The sequence below is a fragment of the Azolla caroliniana genome, unplaced genomic scaffold (genome assembly GCF_043228905.1).
Source record: "Azolla caroliniana isolate FFs.n. ecotype wild unplaced genomic scaffold, voAzoCaro1.0.p SCAF_6, whole genome shotgun sequence".
Taxonomy (NCBI): Eukaryota; Viridiplantae; Streptophyta; class Polypodiopsida; order Salviniales; family Salviniaceae; genus Azolla; species Azolla caroliniana.
Window position 1 is genome coordinate 12402184 of NW_028230441.1, and position 17562 is coordinate 12419745.

Genomic DNA, 17562 nt, shown 5'->3' on the forward strand with positions numbered 1-17562 from the left:
AAGTCGGCACACGAGCTCGACTGCCAATGTCTCCGAAATCCGCGTGGAGGGCTCTTCTCCGCTCCCGACCTCCTCCTCGGTTGGTCTTTCTCCGCAAGTCGAGAGGGCGTCTTGCTCCACACCCTCTCCCGTGGTACTGCCATACCATTCTTCAGCCCCTACCTGGGCCATGTCCGCCTTGTCCGGAAGGCCGACTAGCTCAGAGTCTCTGGAATCCATCCGTGTGCCGGATCTCTGTACTTCATCGACCATCTCCTTCAAAGCCTCATACACTTCCCGGACCAAGGCTTTGACATCGAGCTTCATCGATCCTTCTTGTTGTGTGCCCACTTCCTGACGTGATGACGCATCGTCGCACGCTATCTTCCTTTTACGTTTCGCGAACCGCTCCTCATCCAACCATCGGCATACTCGTTCGACTTCCAACCAGTCCTCGGTAAGGCCATTCGCTCCGTCGTCATCTTCGAGCTCAATTCCTATGGCCTCCCAATCTGCTCGGTTGATCGACCTAACGAACAACAGGACCTTGTCCACCCCCACCAGTCTTTGTTCTTGCTCGAACTCTTGGAACGCCTTCGTTGCGCCCCGGTGGGTCTTCGCCGATGCAACCCACTGGTCGAAGTCATGCCGTCCCCGGCTCTTCGACCGTCCTCCATATGCCTGCAGGAGCGCCTTGTCAAAGGCCTCCCACAAACTATGAGCTTCTCAGAGCTCCTTTACTTCCGCGTGCATACAGACGACGACGACCCGACAAAAGAACCCCAGCCTCAACACCTCGTCTATGCCTTGCACCTCCATTTCCACTCGTAGAATAGGACTTTGTCTCCGTTGAAACAACTGAATCTTTTGACCACTCGCTCAATAGCTTGTTGCGCTACTTCTCGTCTCATCGTCACTCATCCGAACCCCATCACCACTTCGGCCACCATCTCCGTGAAGTCTTCGTCTTCTGACTCCATCCTCCCTTCCCACCCTTTCACATCGAGATCACCAAAGATGTCGCAGCAATCCGCGAGTAGGTGTCGAAAGGGGCGGGACCACGGGAATCTCGAATGAGGAAGAGATGGATGCCAGGAAACCGACTCTCTCCAGTTCCGCTGCACCGGCTGTGGCGCAAATCGGAGCAATTCTGGACGCGTACCGGAGGTTACCGAACACAAGAGAAGGAGAGAGAGGGAGAGAGACCACGCGCGCAACACCGACTCAACACACGCCTCTTATGTACAGGAAACGAAAAGAAAGAAACACACCCGACACCCATAGAGACACAAATATGTACAACCTTTTATATGTGTATTTACAAGACAACATGATACATCCCCGGCTCCGAGCCAAACCTAGGTAGATTAGGTTACGACAGTTGTCTGCTGCCAAGCCGCCGGTCGGGGAGCTCTCGGGCTCATCGCGCTGAGCGGGGACTTGCACAGGAGAAAGAGAAAAAACAAAACCACTAATACATGTGGGCTCCCGACCGGACTAAACCCTAAACAGACACAAAGAAGATCTAAAAGAAACCCTAAAGTAAGGAGAAGAGAAAACCGTCAACCTAAGTGGTATACCCTCCTAACTCAAAATGGGCAATTCCTCTACAAAGGGACCCTCCCTTGCTTTTATAGCCCAAGGAGGGAGGGAGGGACATTACAATGTGGGATAAATCCCTTATTACATGGGGTTCTCTATCCTAACTTAACTCCTATTCGGCGCCATAAAGGCACCCCATTATCTTACACGCGTATACAAGGGTGAGTGCTCATGCCACACCCTGCCGATATTCCCATTAGCCCCGGTTTTCTCATTATGTCCGTAAATCTCCACGACAACGCGCCTCGACTATTGCGATATGTGAGCGGCACGAAGGATTGGGGACTGTTATACCAACACGGTATAGCTAGGAAGCTGGTCGAATATACCAATGCCGACTGGGCTAGTGATGCATCGGACCGCCGATCCACCTCCGGTTACATGTTTACTCTTGGTAGCACGATTGTTGCATGGAGCAGCCAAAAGCAGCCAACAGTGGCTTTGTCGAGCACTGAGGCTGAGTACCAGGGCGCTACCATTGCCACCTATGAAGCCATTTGGCTTCGGCGATTGCTACGAGACCTTCGGATTGGGGTGCCGACTCCGATCCTGATTTATTGTGACAACGTAAGCAACATACATCTTGCCAAGGACCCTGTATTCCATGCTTGGACAAAGCACATAGAAGTGCATTATCACTTTGTCTGTGAGCAGGTCCTGAGTGGTGAAGTTGAACTTCGGTATGTTCACATGGATTGGCAGGTTGCCGACATCTTCACCAAGCCTCTTGGATCAGACAAGTTGCAACTTATTTCGAAGATGCTCTACATTCAACATCTCGATGTGCCGCACTTGAGGGGGAGAACAACAATGGGAACAGATGGCACCGGACAAGGAGCCAGAGAGGAAGAAAGAACCACATCTGGACAAGCCGGAGCAAGCCGCAAAGGGGGGAGAGTCAAGAAGGAGAGAGCCGACTGAAAGAAGCCAAGACCCAGACGTGGTCCCATGTGGTGAAGGGCCTAAAAACGGAACACGATGTTGGGAGACAGGTCCCTCCGGATGGGAAGGGAGAAAAACAATGCCGATGAACAAACTCGGCCGAGGCCGAAACCGGATGATGAGTACCCGGCTACGGAGAGCCGGATGGTGCAGACCCGGTGAGAACCGGATAAGGAATACCCGGTTACGGAGAGCCGGATGGTGCAGACCCGGTGAGAACCGAATAAGGAGTACCCGGTTACGGAGAGCCGGATGGTGCGGACCCGGTGAGAACTGGATGAGGAGTACCCGGCTACGGAGAGCCGGATGGTGCAGACCCGGTGAGGAATGCTCACCGGATAAAGAGACATATTCGTAAATATGTTTTTCAGAGTCCATCGAGGCTATATTTGTAAATAGCTGAAAAGTCATATTAGTATAAATATGACTTAGGGAAAACTTTTTAATCTTTTGTTATTATTTTCTTGTCTGCGTGAGATCACAGCGTGTAACAGTGTACAGAGAGAGAGAGAGAGAGAAAGAGGTCGTTGCTTCTGTTGTAACCGCCGCCTGTGGCGAAGATCGTGAGCACGAGGTCGTTGCCTCCGTGAACTCACTGTTGTACATACTAACCTAGTGATAGTTTGCAGCCTGTGGGCTGCCGTAGTTTTTCCCTAGTTTGGGGTTTTTCCACGTTAAACATCCTGCGTACTCTTCTCTTCCATTGTGTCGTTCTTCAATTTCGTTTTCTGTGTATGATCCTAAGCTCGGTTGTGGCCGAGCGTTGCGTATAGGGAGCGTTCAGTTCTCGTCAAGCTCACCGGCTCCAACTATTTGGTATGGAAGTCGAAGATGAGAGACATGCTCGTGGTTAAAGACCTCTGGCTGCCGGTTCAGTTCGGGGACAAGAGATCAGACAAAATCGACGCCACGATATGGGAGGTGATGCACATGAAGACAACGGCGTACATACGGTGCTTCATCGACATGTGCCTGTACAACAACTTCAATGAAGAGAGCAAGGCTCATGAGCTCTGGGACAAGATCGACATAATGTTTCAGAACAAAAATGTTGTTAATCAGGTTTCGGTATTCCGGAAACTAGTAAGACTCCGATACCAAGATGGCTCCAGCATGACGGAGCACATGAATGCCTTCCAAGGGCTGATCCACCAGGCAACTTCATTGGAAGTACCTCTCGCCGATGAGGTACTAGCGCTACTCCTACTCGGTTCCCTCCCGGATAGCTGGGAGATGTTGGTTGTCACTTTGGGCAATGCCGGGCCGGAAGGAAAACGGTTATCCCTAGCAAGAGTAAAGTCGAGCTTGCTAGATGAGGAGGCGCGTCGGAAAGATAAAGATACGAGCTCCGACTCCAAAGCGCTCCTTACCGAATCGGAACGCGGAAGACATAGAAACCATAGTCCCCAGAACCGGGAGAAGTCGGGGACACGGTCAAAGTCAAGGGGGAGGCCCACTTGCTTCTATTGCGGCAAGCCGGAGACCAACGGTACCGATTCGAAGCGGACCCCGGACCGGAACGGTAAAGACCAGAGGGGGCCGGACCGGAAGGGAACGACGGCAATCGCAGCAAGTGAAGAGGAGTTGATGCTCATCACCGAGGAGAGTGATAATAAACCTTGCCGGCGACGAGATGACCTGGGTGGTAGACTCCGGAGCGTCGTTCCACCTTACCCCGAACCGGAAATGCTTCTCATCCTACTCAGCCAGTGATCACGGCTGTGTCCGGATGGGGAATGAAGGTACATGCCGAATTGTCGACATAGGAGACGTGTGGCTGTCGACACCAACCGGATGCAAGTTGCTGCTGAGGGATGTCCGACACGTTCCGGAGGTTCGACTGAACCTGATATCAGCCGGTTGGCTAGATGATTAGGGCTACACGGTGTCGGGGTAGTTGTGGTTCATGCGGCGAAGTCGCGGGGACTAAGGTTAAGGGGAGTTGAAGAAACTTAACTTTTAATAAGGCTTGTATGGTGATGATAGAATGGTTAAGGATAGTAAGAAGAAGAGTTATGAGTAATGTGTGTGTGTGTGTGAGAGAGAGAGAGAGAGACAAGCATAAATAAAAAATAGAGACAATGTATGATTCAAGAAAGAAGATTGAGACAAAGTATGATTCAAGGAACAAGAGTATATGATATAAACATGATGTATATTAAAAATATTTTATTTTATTTTTATATCGTGAAGCAAATCCTTCACGACAACGGGTAGCATCCGGAACGGTGTCATGAAGTTCAGCAAAGGGAGCCTGATTGTGGCTCGGGCCCGAAAGGTAAACACACTGTGCCCGGAAGAAGTGAATGTGGCATCCGACACTGCCGGTGAGCTGTGGCACAAGAGGCTGTGTCATATGAGCGAGAAGGGGATGAAGAGGCTTGTAGACGACAACCTCATTCCAGTGAAGAACGTGCACTTAGAGAAGTGCACTGATTGTCTGGCCGGTAAGCAGAACCAGACCTCCTTCCGACCAAGGCCACCGATGAGACCTAATGCACCACTGGAGTTGGTGCATACGGATGTGTGTCAAGTAGACGCGAAGTCACATGCCAGAGCGCAGTACTTCGTGACGTTCATAGATGACCACAATCGGAAGCTGTGGGCCACACCGTTGAAGACGAAGGATCAGGTGTTATCCGTCTTCAAAGAGCTCCACGCGAGAGTGGAAAGAGAAACCGGCTGGAAGCTGAAGGCAGTTCGAGCAGATAACGGAGGAGAATACCGGGGGCAGTTCGAGGAGTACTGCCGCTCGAAGGGAATCCGGTTCGAATTTACCGTGTCAAAGACGCCGGAACTAAATGGACTGGCCGAGAGGATGAACCGAACCATAATGGAGAGGGTCTGGAGTATGCTAGCGCATGCAAAACTACCCAAGAAGTTTTGGGCTGAGGCACTGTCGACGTCGACATATGTGATAAATAGATCACCCTCAGTACCCTTGGACGGAGACAGGCCACAGAGAGTGTGGACCGGTAAGGAAGTATCCTACCGGCATCTGAAGGTGTTCAGGTGTCTCGCGCACGTGCATGTAGCTAAGGACCGGAGAGGAAAGTTAGATCCAAAGACCCGGCCATGCATATTCCTCGGTTACGGTGACGATGAGTTCGGCTACCGAGTGTGGGACCTGGTCGACAAGAAGGTATTCCGGAGTTGAGATATTATCTTCATGGAGAACAAGACGCTCGCCGACTGGGAGTCGGAGAAGAAGATAATGAACTCTGAGTCGACCGGTATGGATCGACTCTACGATGAGCAGACCCAACCGGCAAGAGACCGGTTAGCACTCGAGGGACCATCTGGTTATGGTGAGGATACCGAACAGGCTGAAGAAGAAGTAGAGGAAGCTGAAACCGGAACCAACCAAGACCCCGAATTGGATTCGGATGAAGAGCAGATGGATGAGCCGGTCACCAAAGACCAGAGACGGAGATATCCTCTCAGAGAGAGAAGGGCCCCCCAGAGATTTCCGGATGCAGAGCATGTTCTGCTGACTGATGAGGGGGAGCCGGAAAGCTTTGAAGAAGCGAAGGAAGACACCCACAGCCAAAAATGGGTAAGTGCCATGGAGGATGAGATGGATTCCCTGCATGAGAACCATACGTACGAATTGGTGGAGTTGCCGAAAGGAAAGCGGGTACTCCGAAACAAGTGGGTGTACAAGTTGAAACCGGGAGATGCCGGCAACCCCCCGAGATACAAAGCCAGGATCGTGGTGAAGGGGTTCTAGCAGAAGAAGGGCGTGGACTTCGACGAGATATTTACCCCGGTAGTAAAGATGACCTCCATCCGGACGGTGCTGAGTATAGCGGCAAGCATGGACCTTGAGGTAGAGCAGCTAGACGTGAAGACGGCATTCCTTCACGGTGACCTCGAAGAAGAGATCTACATGCAGCAACTGGAAGGATTTGTGGAGAAAGGGAAGGAGCACCTGGTTTGCCGGTTGAAGAAGAGCCTCTACGGGTTAAAGCAGGCCCCCCGGCAATGGTACCGGAGGTTCGACTCCTTCATGACCGATCAAGGGTACGACAAGACGCGGGCCGATCACTGCGTGTTTGTGAAGAAGTTTGAAGGAGGCGACTTCCTTCTGTACGTGGACGACATGTTGATCGTCGGACGGGACCAAGTCAAAATACGGATGCTGAAGAAGGCTCTCAACCAAACCTTCTCAATGAAAGACTTGGGTCCGACAAGATAGATGTTGGGGATGCACATCATTCGGGACCGGTCAGCGAAGCAATTATGGTTGTCACAGGAGAAGTACGTGACAAAGGTGCTTCACCGGTTCAACATGTCAGATGCGAAACCGGTCGGATCGACACTTCTGGCAAACTGTAAGCTATCTGGTAAGTAAAGCCCGAAGACGAAAGCAGAGAAGGCGTATATGATGAAGATTCCATATGCCTCTGCCGTCAGGAGCTTGATGTACGCAATGGTTTGTACCCTACCGGACATAGGATACGCAGTCGGAGTGGTGAGCCGGTTTATGAGCAATCCCAGCAAGGAGCACTGGAATGCGGTCAAATGGATACTCCGGTATTTGAAGGGCACTTCAAATATGTGTCTCCAATTCGGCTCCGGAAAACCTCAACTAGATGGTTTCACCGATTCGGACATGTCGGCTGATGTGGATACCAGCCGGTCTACATCCGGGTATGTAATGACATATGCAGGGGGAGCTGTTTCGTGGCAGTCGAGCCTGCAGAAGACGGTTGCATTGTCAACCACAGAGGCGGAGTACATGGCGGCTGTGGAAGCCGGCAAGGAAATCTTATGGATGAAGGACTTCATCGGAGAGCTCGGTATCCGGCAAGATGAATACCGGCTCTATTGCGACAGTCAAAGTGCCATCCACCTTGCTAAGAATGCGGCCTACCATTCCCGAACGAAGCATATCCAGCGAAGATATCACTGGATCCGGGAAAGAATAGATGACCAGGAGTTCGCACTGACGAAGATCCACACGGCCGAGAACGGGTCAGATATGCTAACCAAAGTGCTGATACCCGACAAGTTGGACGCATGCCGGAAGAGGATCGGTCTAGTAAGACACCCCATGCCGTAGTGAAGGGGGAGTTTGTTGGGAGACAGATCCCTCCGGATGGGAAGGGAGAAAAACAATGCCGATGAACAAACTCGGCCGAAACTGGATGATGAGTACCCGGCTACGGAGAGCCGGATGGTGCAGACCTGGTGAGAACCGGATAAGGAGTACCCGGTTACGGAGAGCCGGATGGTGCAGACCCGGTGAGAACAGGATAAGGAGTACCCAGTTACGGAGAGCCGGATGGTGCGGACCCGGTGAGAACCGGATGAGGAGTACCCGGCTACGGAGAACCGGATGGTGCAGACCCAATGAGGAATGCTCACCGGATGAAGAGACATATTCGTAAATATGTTTCTGAGAGTCCATCGAGGCTATATTTGTAAATAGCCGAAAAGTCATATTAGTATAAATATGACTTAGGGCAAACCTTTTAATCTGTTGTTATTATTTTCTTGTCTGCGTGAGATCACAGCGTGTAACAGTGTACAGAGAGAGAGAGAGAGAGAGAAAGAGGTTGTTGCCTCTGTTGTAACCGCCGCCTGTGGCGAAGATCATGAGCACGAGGTCGTTGCCTCCGTGAACTCACTGCTGTATATACTAACCTAGTGATAGTTTGCAACCTGTGGGCTGCCGTGGTTTTTCCCTAGTTTGGGGTTTTTCCACGTTAAACATCCTGCGTACTCTTCTCTTCCATTGTGTCGTTCTTCAATTTCGTTTTCTGTGTATGATCCTAAGCTCGGTTGTGGCCGAGCGTTGCGTATAGGGAGCGTTCAGTTCTCGTCACACGAGTTGGAGACTACCAAGTCGGACAAGAGCTGGAACGAATCGGAGAAAGACGATTCGGTTCAATAGTTGGATTCGGAAGAGCCAAATCAACTAAAGACCAAGCGGATGAGAAGGCAACTGAAGTCGACACCGACACGGAGGAACCGATGGGTCAACAAGCGCCGGAGTCATAGCAACGAAGGAGCTAAGATGGGCCTGCTGAGCAAACAAGCTGATCAAGGAGGTCGAGGAGTACAGAACCAGACGGGTCGTCGAAAGTGGAACCAGACCGGATAAGGAGCGTAAGCAAGGTAGGAGGACACGAGAAGGATTCGGATGGAAAAACCGGCTACCAACCCAAGAGCACGACATCAAGGACAATCGACTGGCAAGGAAGGTTGAACATGCACAAGAGCTCGAGATCGAGACTGAGGTCACCATTGAAAGCAATGAAGAATCAATAGAAGATGAAACAAAGGGGGAGGAATCCCCAACACACGATAACAAGATTGAGGTACCGGTCGAGTCTCAAAGGGAGGAAGGACAAAGCGAGATGGTGATTGAACAAGATCATATTGAAGGCATGAGGCAAGAAGCTGACACCAAGGATGAAGACTCCATTTCCCTTCTCTTTGCCATCTTCTTGTTCTTCTCCTACTTTTTTGGAGGTGTATGTGGAGTCCCTAAAGAGTCCCAATTAGAACGCGGTCCCGAAGTGAGTCACGATGGACCCAAGAAGCCCCAAAATGAGTTGGAACAAGGGGTTACAATCAATGTTGGCACAAGCATAAGGAGTGGGGCCCCAAGAAGGGACTCAACCCCTAAGAAGGGGTTCTAGCCTTGGGTTGGGACCACGAGTCCCAATCTAAGTTGGGACTTGGGAAATACCCGGACCCTGCTACAAGAACAACGGCGTCCAAGTGCCAACAACCAGCCACAACGGAGACCAAAAGAGACCTCTTGGCATAACAGGCACCCCTCTTGGCATTACGGCCACCCCCTTGGCCTATATAAGAAGAACCCTCTCCTCATTTTTGAGCATTCCCATATTTAGAAACTCTCTCCTGTCCCTAATTATAGTAGCTCTAAGGAGCTTGTACCTAATCTTCTTTTTAATCATGCTTAAGTCAAATTAATAAAATCTTTTTCTTTTCTTCCTCTCTCTTCTCCCCACCGTGTTTCGGGTCCGTTTCGAGACCCCCATGTTTTAGGTTCGTCACAATCGAGTATAGCTCAATCAGACCCTAGGACCATGGCCAAGGGTCCATCTAATCTGATAATTCCCATTCCCATTCTTTGACTTCCTTGCGCGCTCATTCAGACCCTAAGACCATGGCCAAGGGTCCATCTAAGCTAATTATTCCCATTCCCATGCTTTGACCTCCTTCCACTCTTCCTTTTGAGCTAAGCTAGCTTGATGTGCTACCTAAGATGTTTCATGTATATAAAGTTGGAAACAAATTTTAACTTGGCGTACGATGGCTGCTAATCATGGGGCTCAAACCCATATGCACAACATTGAAAACCTTGCACTCTTCCACATGAGCTATGGCATCTCGATGTGTTCGATCAAACATTTCACATACCTAGAGTTGCATTAACATTTAAGATTTAACACAATATGCGATGCCCTGAAACCATGGTGCTCAAACCCATGACCACAACGTTGAGAGCCTTGCGCTCTTCCAATTGAGCTATGTCATCGCCATGTGGTTGATTAGATGTTTCACATTCCTAGAGTTGCATTAACATTTAAGATTTTACAGAAGATGCAATGCCCCCAAACCATGCGGTTCAAACCCATGACCACAAGGTGAGAGCCTTACACTCTTCCACCTAAGCTAGGTCAGCTTGATGAGCTTGCCAAGCACAATTTACAATTCCATGCGCAGAATTAGATGGCCATTTATGATTTAACACAACTTGCGACATCCACACCCACCAACCATGGGACAGAAACAATTTCATGCATAGAATGAGATCAACAACATCGTCGTTTGGGTTGACCCAGAGCATCCATTTATGATTTAACTTGGGTTGCAACGCCCGCCGACCATGGGGCTTGAAAACTTTCATGCATAGAATGAGATAACCATTTATGATTTAACCTAGCTTGCAAGTCCCACAGACCATGGGGATCACACTCATGACCATAAGATTAAGTGCCTTGTGGTCTTCCATCTAAGCTAGGCTAGCTGGGTGTCCCAACCATAATTTCATGCTACGTCCGACCATGGGGCTTGAACCCATGACCACAAGGTTAAGAGCCTTGCGCTTTTCCATCTAAGCTAGGCCAGCTCAGTATGCTTGACCAGCACCATTTCATCCTAGATTGAGATGACCATTTGTTACCCTACCTGTAAGAATATACGGGGAGGCATAAGGGTAGCTGTAATGATGTGGTTGATGTGTATGTGTAAAGTAAATGAGTGTGTGAGTATGTGTATGGCCACATGCACAATTATGTGCATGTGTACAAGAATGCGTAACGGTCTTATATATAACGGTCATGTAACTGTTACATTGGATGTATTATATAAACCCCTTATGGGCATGTAATGAGATATACACTTTTTCTCTCTTATTTTGGTGTCATTCTTATTTTCACTCTCTCCTTCTATCTCTCTATCGTAAACCCCTTGGGAGGGGGGTGAAGCGATTCTAGGCTTCACCCGCCACCCCAACAACACCATTTATGAGTTAATACAACATGTAATGCCCAAGGACCATGGTTCTCGAACCCATGATGAAAAGATTAAGACCCTTGCACTCTTCCATCTAAACTAACCCAACTCAATGTGCTTGCCAAGGAAAATTTCATATCTAGAGTGAAATGACCATTAATAATTACGAAACCAGATGCCCGCTAACAATGGGTAAGCAAAGTGAGATGACCTTGCATGCAAAGCCCACCAACTAGGGGCCTTGACTTAGGGCAAGCACAATGTCGTGCCTAGAGTTATATGACCAAATTTGATTTGACCAAACATCCAACCCACGCCAACCATGGGGCTCGAGCCCATGACCACAAGGTTCACAGCCTTGCACTCTTCCATCTGAGCTAGACCGGCTCAGTGTGCTTGACAAGCAAAATTTCATACTACATTCAGATGACCATTTATGAGTTAACACAACATGTAATGCCCACGGACCATGGCTCTCGAACCCATGATGAAAAGATTAAGAGCCTTGCGCTCTTCCAACTAAAGTAGGCCAACTCAATGTGCCCGCTAACAATGGGTAAACACAATGAGATGACCTTGTATACGAAGCCCACCAACTAGGGGCCTAAACTTAGGGTAACCACAATGGCGTGCCTAGAGTTATATGACAAAATATCATTTGACCAAGATTGTGACACTCGCCGACCATGGGGCTCGAACCCATGACCACAAGGTTAAGAGCCTTGTGCTCTTCCATCTGAGCTAGGCCGGCTTGGTATGCTTGACAAGCACAATTTCATCCTAGACTGAGATGACCATTTATGAGTCAATACAACATGTAATGCCCACGGATCATGGTTCCTATACCCATTTATGAGTTAATACAACATGTAATGCCCACGGACCATGGTTCTCATACCCATTTATGAGTTAATACAACATGTAATGCCCACGGACCATGGTTCTCATACCCTTGCGCTCTTCCAGCTAAACTAGGCCAACTCAATGTGCTTGCCAAGGAAAATTTCATATCTAGAGTGAAATGACCATTAATAATTACAAAACAAGATGTAATGCCCACTAACAATGCGTAAGCAAAGTGAGACGACATTGCATGCGAAGCCCACCAACTAGGGGCCTAGACATACGGTAAGCACAATGGTGTGCCTAGAGTTATATGACCAAATATGATTTCACCAAGCATGCGACACTCGCCACCCAGGGGGCTCAAACCTATGACAACAAGATTAAGAACCTTGTGCTCTTCCATCTGAGCTAGGCCATCTCAGTGTGCTTAACAAGCACAATTTCATCCTACATTAAGATGACCATTTATGAGTTAATACAACATGTAATGCCCACGGACCATGGCTCTCGAACCCATGGTGAAAAGATTAAGAGCATTGCGCTCTTCCAGCTATACTAGGCCAACTCAATGTGCTTGCCAAGGAAAATTTCATATCTAGAGTGAAATGACCATTAATAATTACAAAACAAGATGTAATGCCCTCTAACAATGGGTAAGCAAAGTGAGATGACCTTGCATGCGAAGCCCACCAGCTAGGGGCCTAGACTTAGGGTAAGCACAATGTCGTGCCTAGAGTTATACGACCAAATATGATTTGACCAAGCATGCGACACTCGCCGACCATGGGGCCCGAACCCATGACCACAAGGTTAAGAGCCTTGCGCTCTACTATCTGAGCTAGGCCGACTAGGTGTGATTGCCAAGCAAATTTATGATTACAATTTCATTGAGCATTTATGATTTTTAACACAGTGTGCGACTCCTACTCTTGCCAAGGTTTCATTCCTAGATTGAGATGACCATTTATGATTTATATCACATATAATGTTTGTCAACCATGGGGCTCACACAATTTCATGCCTAGAACGAGATGACCATTTATGATTTAACAAATCTTGCGCCTCCCACCTACCATGTCGCTCGAATCCATGACCACAAGGTTAAGAACCTTGCACTCTTCCATCAAAACTAGGGCAGCTCAGTGTGCTTGTCAAGCACAATTGATGACCATTTATGATTTAACACGGTTTGGAATGCCCACCGACCATGGGGTATCATGACCACAAGGTTAAGAGCCTTGCCCTCATGCATTTCAGCTAGGCTGACTCAATGCACATACAAGGAAAGTAAATATTTATACCTAGAGTGAGATCACTATTTATGATTTAACATGACATGCGATGTCCTTTGACCTTGGTCCTCCAACCCATGACCACAAATTAAGAGACTTGCACTCTTCCAGAATGTGACACCCATTTGAGCTAGTCGGAGGAAATAAAATATTAAGTAATATTGCTCTCATGAATTAGTTTAATAAAATTTCCATAATGTTGCTAGTGATTCTTCAAACCAAATAGAAGGTAATGAAACTGTTATTTTGCTGCTTTCTCATGGAATAGTTGACCAAATTTTCATTTTGTGACTATCATTCTTTTAAACAGACGAGGAATCACCTTTAATCCATGCAACAAATATATAATAGGTGCCAAGAACTTGTTGGTTTTGCAGTATTTTGCAACAAAAGCTAGTCCATCACTAGTAGGTTGCAAGAAAGCACACTGAGAAATATCGACAGCAAGACCATAGACAAATGAATTCCTGTAAAGAAAAGGAAGAGACCTCTAACAAAACCTTTGCATCAAGAAAGAATGAGAATAGATCATTAATGAAGAATGAGCTTAACATTTTCGCTCAAAATCTTCTTACCTCATTGCATCAAGATGTGTGGTGGTTATTCCTTGTCTCCTCTCCTTTCTGGAAACCCAAAGACGTCTTATACCACACACTGCAAGTACAGCAATATTGTTGAATACATCAGCATTTGGTGTGGCATCGTCATATTTGGATCTCTTCTACACTACTTCTCTCTTAAAAGTGATATTACCAAAAACCAAAGTTTTTCTTGAGCTACTAGTCTTTGTTGCACCAACATCACATAAAGACATTTGATCTTTGTGTTGATTATCCTCTGGTCTTCTGATCTCCATGTTTCACCTTCACAAGCTCCCATGCCTCCCGTATTAACGCTTCTAGGTCGAGCTCCTCCAAACCGTTTTGCGTTTAACTCTCTTTCGGCGGTAGTGTGTAGTCACTCGCCGCTCGCGGGCCGTGTTGTGGCCAACCGCCTCGCATCATGTTGCCGGCATACCTATTCCACTTCGGACCACTCCTCAGTGAGACCATGTGTTCCATAATCATCTTGAAGCTCGAATAAGATGTCCATCCTCTCCTCATGATGGATCGTCTTCAAAAATAGGACTTTTTCCGCCCCCACCGATCTCCGTTCCCACTCCGAGAGTTTAGAGAAACGAAGCTCGAACTCTCGGAATACCTCCATCGCGTTCCGATGATGCCTCGTTGATGCCACCCACCGATCGAACTGATGTCGACCTCTTCCTTCCAGTTCCGCGTATCCGTACGTCTCCAATAGAGCTCCCTCAAAGGACTCCCATGATTCGTGAGATTCTCGGAGCTCGACCTCTTTGTACCTTGATACGGCCGCCACTCGACAAAAAAAATCTAGCTTTGTCGCTTCATCCACACCCCGCTTCGTCATCTCGACATTGTAAGCTCTCAAAAAATTTGGAACCGCATTCCCATTGAACCGGACGACTCGATCGACCACCCTTCGACGGTTTGTTGAGGCGCATCTCACTTCGCCATCTTCCGTCCGGCTTCCATCACGATTTTTGCCATCATCTCCTCGAAGTCGAAGTCTTCTTCCATCTCCATGCTCTCTTTCCGCCCTTCACGTCGGGTTCACCAAATATGTCGCATTGTTACGCACGTGCATGTAGAAGGGGCGGGACCACGGGGGTCTCAGACTAGGGAGTAGAGGAGAAATAATAAGATATGATTAAGAAGCTTAGCTCAAGAGGAGAAGAGGAAAGAATAAGACCATGAGATAGAAGGGGAGATCAGTCGAGGCAAGATGCTCAACAAGTTATATTAAAACAAACAAACGACTACAACAATAGCACCAAGTTATATTAAGCACATTAGCGTCCCTACAGTTACATGACCATATATGATTTGACCAAGCATGCTACATTCGCCGACCATGGGGCTCGAACCCATGACCACAAGGTCAAGGGCCTTGCGCTCTTCCATCTGAGCTAGGCCGGCTCTGTGTGCTTGACAAGCACAATTTCATCCTACATTGAGATGAACATTTATGAGCTAACCCAACATGTAATGCCCATGGACCATGGCTCTCGACCCATGATGAAAAGATTAAGAGCCTTGCGCACTTCCAGCTAAAGTAGGCCAACTCAATGTGCTTGCCAAGGAAAATGTCATATCTAGAGTGAAATGACCATTAGTAATTACAAAACAATATGTAATACCCGCTAACAATCGGCAAGCAAATTGAGATGACCTTGCTTACAATGAAGCCCACCAATTAGGGGCGTTGAATTAGGATAAGCACAATGTCGTGCCTTGACTTATATCACCAAATTTTATTTGACACAGCATGCCACACTCGCCGACCATGGGGCTCGAACCCATGACCACAAGGTTAAGAGCCTTGCGCTCTTCCATCTGAGCTAGGCCGGCTCGATGTACTTGACAACCACACTTTCATCCTAGACAGAGATGACCATTTATGAGTTAATACAACATGTAATGCCCACGAACCATGGCTCTCAAACCCATGATGAAAAGATTAAGAGCCTTGCGCTCTTCAAGCTAAACTAGCATAACTCAATGTGCTTGCCAAGGTAAATTTCATATCTAGAGTGAAATGAGCATTCATAATCACAAAACAATATATAATGCCCGCTAACAATGGGCAAGCAAAGTGAGATGACCTTTCTTACAATGAGTAAGCAAAGTGAGATGAACTTGCATGCGAAGCCCACTAACTATGGGCGTTGACTTAGGATAAGCACAAAGTCGTGCCTTCAGTTATATCACCAAATTTTATTTGTGTGCCCACTAACTATGGGCGTTGACTTAGGATAAGCACAATGTCGTGCCTTAACTTATATCAGCAAATTTTATTTGACACAGCATGCCACACTCGCCGACCATGGGGCTCGAACCCATGACAACAAGGTTAAGAGCCTTGCGCTCTTCCATCTGAGCTAGGCCGGCTCGATATGCTTGACAACCACACTTTCATCCTAGACTGAGATGACCATTAATGAGTTAATACAACATGTAATGCCCATGGACCATGGCTCTCGAACCCATGATGAAAAGATTAAGAGCCTTGCGCTCTTCAAGCTAAACTAGCATAACTCAATGTGCTTGCAAGGGTATATTTCATATCTAGACTGAAATGAGCATTAATAATCACAAAACAATATGTAATGCCCGTTGACAATGGGAAAGCAAAGTGAGATGACCTTTCTTACAATGAGTAAGCAAAGTGAGATGAACTTGCATGCGAAGCCCACTAACTAGGGGCGTTGACTTAGGATAAGCACAATGTCGTGCCTTGACTTATATCACCAAATTAAATTTGACACAGCATACCACACTCGCCGACCATGGGGCTCGAACCCATGACCACAAGGTTAAGAGCCTTGCGCTCTTCCATCTGAGCTAGGCCGGCTCGATGTGCTTGACAACTACACTTTCATCCTAGACTGAGATGATCATTTATGAGTTAATACAACATGTAATGCCCACGGACCATGGCTCTCGAACCCAAGATGAAAAGATTAAGAGCCTTGCGCTCTTCAAGCTAAACTAGAATAACTCAATGTGCTTGCCAAGGTAAATTTCATATCTAGAGTGAAATGAGCATTAATAATCACAAAACAATATGTAATGCCCGCTAACAATGCGCAAGCAAAGTGAGATGACCTTTCTTACAATGAGTAAGCAAAGTGAGATGACCTTGCATCCAAAGCCCACCAATTAGGGGCATTGAATTAGGATAAGCACAATGTCGTGCCTTGACTTATATCACCAGATTTTATTTGACACAACATGCCACACTCGCCGACCATGGGGCTCGAACCCATGACCACAAGGTCAAGAGCCTTACGCTCTTCCATCTGAGCTAGGCCGGCTCGATGTACTTGACAACCACACTTTCATCCTAGACTGCAATGACCATTTATGAGTTAATACAACATGTAATGCCCACGAACCATGGCTCTCGAACCTATGATGAAAAGATTAAGACCCTTGCGCTCTTCAAACTAGAGCCTTGCGCTCTTCAAACTAAACTAGCATAACTCAATGTGCTTGCCAAGGTAAATTTCATATCTAGATTGAAATGAGCATTAATAATCACAAAACAATATGTAATGCCCGCTAACAATGGGCAAGCAAAGTGAGATGACCTTTCTTACAATGAGTAAACAAAGTGAGATGAATTTGCATGCGAAGCCCACTAACTATGGGCGTTGACTTAGGATAAGCACAAAGTCGTGCCTTCAGTTATATCACCAAATTTTATTTGACACAGCATGCCACACTCGCCGACCATGGGGCTCGAACCCATGACCACAAGGTTAAGAGCCTTGCGCTCTTCCATCTGAGCTAGGCCGGCTTGATATGCTTGACAACCACACTTTCAT

The 17562-nt window shown here is 47.6% G+C and overlaps 8 non-coding genes across 8 annotated transcripts; all 8 read right to left on the minus strand.

Annotated features, from left to right (window-relative positions):
* Positions 1 to 11333: 11333 nt before the first annotated feature.
* On the minus strand, positions 11334 to 11406 carry TRNAH-GUG (transfer RNA histidin (anticodon GUG)). Its single transcript has one exon. It is a non-coding gene; the product is annotated as a tRNA-His (tRNA).
* Positions 11407 to 11697: 291 nt separating this feature from the next.
* Positions 11698 to 11770, minus strand: TRNAK-CUU (transfer RNA lysine (anticodon CUU)). The gene has a single exon. It is a non-coding gene; the product is annotated as a tRNA-Lys (tRNA).
* A 3308-nt stretch (positions 11771 to 15078) lies between these two features.
* Positions 15079 to 15151, minus strand: TRNAK-CUU (transfer RNA lysine (anticodon CUU)). The gene has a single exon. It is a non-coding gene; the product is annotated as a tRNA-Lys (tRNA).
* A 359-nt stretch (positions 15152 to 15510) lies between these two features.
* Positions 15511 to 15583, minus strand: TRNAK-CUU (transfer RNA lysine (anticodon CUU)). Its single transcript has one exon. It is a non-coding gene; the product is annotated as a tRNA-Lys (tRNA).
* A 467-nt stretch (positions 15584 to 16050) lies between these two features.
* TRNAK-CUU (transfer RNA lysine (anticodon CUU)) lies at positions 16051 to 16123 on the minus strand. The gene has a single exon. It is a non-coding gene; the product is annotated as a tRNA-Lys (tRNA).
* Positions 16124 to 16513: 390 nt separating this feature from the next.
* On the minus strand, positions 16514 to 16586 carry TRNAK-CUU (transfer RNA lysine (anticodon CUU)). The gene has a single exon. It is a non-coding gene; the product is annotated as a tRNA-Lys (tRNA).
* Positions 16587 to 16976: 390 nt separating this feature from the next.
* Positions 16977 to 17049, minus strand: TRNAK-CUU (transfer RNA lysine (anticodon CUU)). Its single transcript has one exon. It is a non-coding gene; the product is annotated as a tRNA-Lys (tRNA).
* Positions 17050 to 17461: 412 nt separating this feature from the next.
* TRNAK-CUU (transfer RNA lysine (anticodon CUU)) lies at positions 17462 to 17534 on the minus strand. Its single transcript has one exon. It is a non-coding gene; the product is annotated as a tRNA-Lys (tRNA).
* Positions 17535 to 17562: the final 28 nt, after the last annotated feature.